Below are 2582 nucleotides of genomic sequence, written 5' to 3' on the forward strand. Positions count from 1 at the left end.
GTACCTTTAGTATCGATCCCATAAGGCACAACATTCATCGGGAGTCCCTGTTGAAGAACATCGTATGGTAACATACTTAGCAATGAAGTTTAGCTTCAAAAATAATGTATGGAAAAGATGCACTGAGGACAGATAGTAAAAATCTTACCATCCTTCCTAAATAGATGTGACCGTAGTTCATTACGAACACTATTGGTCGCACGTTTTCAGTACTAACATTTCTAAGTGCAGGAAGAAAATTTGTCTTGACAGTATCAAGATCCTCAAGCCATGAAACATAATGACTTAGCTCCTCGCAGTTTAGTTCAGCCCCGGGACAGTAGTAGGTCCTGTCTACTAAGCGTTGGACATGTTTGCTTGCACCAAAGTAAGCTGACAATACAAATTAGTTGTCAACTATTTTTGAATAAACAATATCAAAGACATAAATATGGTTGAGAAACTTACATAATGGTCTAACTGGAGGTGTCTGCACATCGACCCAGATGTCGGTATTACCTTCAAGATCATCTTCCGAACGAATATCAAAGGTGATAACCATATCAGGCTCAAATGCATAAGTCTTGCATAGTGATCGCCATGTTTGCATCCAAAATAGGTGTATCGTCTGAATTGTATAATTTTACGTTGAAAATATAACCATGCTCGGTCTTCAAGTAAAATTTCTTTTCCTCCATACTACGACTGAAACCTATCTTATCCAATACAAAAACTCTTGCATGGCAGGGGATACGCTAGTACAATAGTAAAAAAAGACTTATCATGCTTAATGTCATGCTTAAATTATAAGTTGAAGCAAATGTCATGCTTAATTACGAAAAAAGACTTGTCGTTGTGACTTACCGTATCCACTTCGAAGTTCTCGTCCAGCTTGATGCTGAAGCGCCTATCATCATCTAGGAAGATTCCGTCGCACAGGCCGCGCTCGTCTTTCCAGTATTTGCAAATACCGAAATCCTTTTCGTCGTTAGACATTTCCTATGTTCATAGTTAAAACATTAATTGAAAATCGATCGAAGACAACTACCAGGATACTCAACAACACAAATCCGGGGCACTCAATATTTCCTACATATTCTAGCACAAGTCATGCCAAAATTCACGGAAAAATCCGGCATGACCTTTGCAAAAATAGGACATATCGAGCGCCTGAAATTTGCCGGAACGGAAATGAATCAACACTCCGGCAAAACATAGGCCACTCGGAGGTGTAACCTGCAAACATGACCGGCCACTTGGTCAAGCACATATCCTATTTGAGCAACACAAGATATACATTTCAAAATATCTTATAGGACTCAAATTAGCATGCATTCAATAAGCAAAAGTAAATCATCTCATGCGTCCGTACATCATCGAATATTATCACTAATACATCCCGAATAGTGTCATACATATAACATCAATAATACAAATAAACCCTAGCACACGACGGGTATCGGCGCGGGCGGTGGACACCCACAGAGAAGGAACCATCATGGGATCATAGCTCCAGTGAGATCCCTAGAGAACCTGCCAGGTATTGGAGAACCTGTGCTCCAACACAAACAAGTAGCGACAGACGTGCGCGTCCTCCTCACTGACACGGTGACGCACCACCTCCGCGGGGTCCTCGAACCTCTGGACCGTCACTGGCCCACGCGACCGCCACCAAAGAAGGTTCGGGTCAACGACAGGCTGGCTCCTCACCAACCTGCGCCTCCCGGTAGGTAACGCTTCCCAGTACCACCCCGGCGGAGCCCAGTCTCGGACATGGCCCGTCTGGTCAAGCAGGTGTCGTCCTCCGCCGACTCGACGAAGAGGATGCGGGATAGGCATCGTCAACTTCGATGCGGGAAAAATTGTTTTAACTAAAAAAATAGCAACAAGTTGTTACTAACAAGTTCTATTAATTCAATTAGTTCTTACTAAAAATAAACTTACTATAAATAAAACTAAACTAATACCTAATTAGTACCTAGTTCTTACTAACTAATTAGTACCTAGGAACTACTGCCCTAATTACCATATAAGTAATTAACTAACTAGCACTAAAAATAGCATAGGGTTCATACTAACTAGCACTAAAAATAGCCTAGGGTTCATACGAACTAGCACTAAATAGCTAGGGTTCATACTAAGCAGAGAAGAGTGATCGGAAGGGGAGAGTGCTTACAGAGGGCGGGGAGAGAGATGGGGTCGGGGGAGACGGCGGCACCGAGGCGCGGCGATGCGGGGTCGGGGGAGACGACGGCGAGGCGGGGTCAGGGGAGACGGCAGCGAGGCGGGTCGAGGGAGACGGCGGCGAGGCGGGGCCGGGGGAGAGGGAGGCGAGGCGGGGTCATGGGAGACGGCGGCGAGGCGGGGTAGGGGGAGACGGCGGCGAGGCGGAGGCGAGGCGGGGTCGGGGGAGACGGCGGCGAGGCGGGGTCGGGGGAGACGGCGGCGAGGCGGAGGCGGCGAGGAATAGTAGAGGAGCATTGGGGGAGGAAGCAGAGGAGAGGGAATCAGGCTGCGCGGGGGGTTAGGTGTAAATAGCTTTAACAGTAGCGTGGAGAGGCAAAACGCGCTGCTGCTAAAATCCGTAGTAGTAGCGTTGTTCG

Source organism: Triticum urartu, chromosome 6A (genome assembly GCF_056163025.1).
Source record: "Triticum urartu cultivar PI428250 chromosome 6A, HENAU_Tu73, whole genome shotgun sequence".
Taxonomy (NCBI): Eukaryota; Viridiplantae; Streptophyta; class Magnoliopsida; order Poales; family Poaceae; genus Triticum; species Triticum urartu.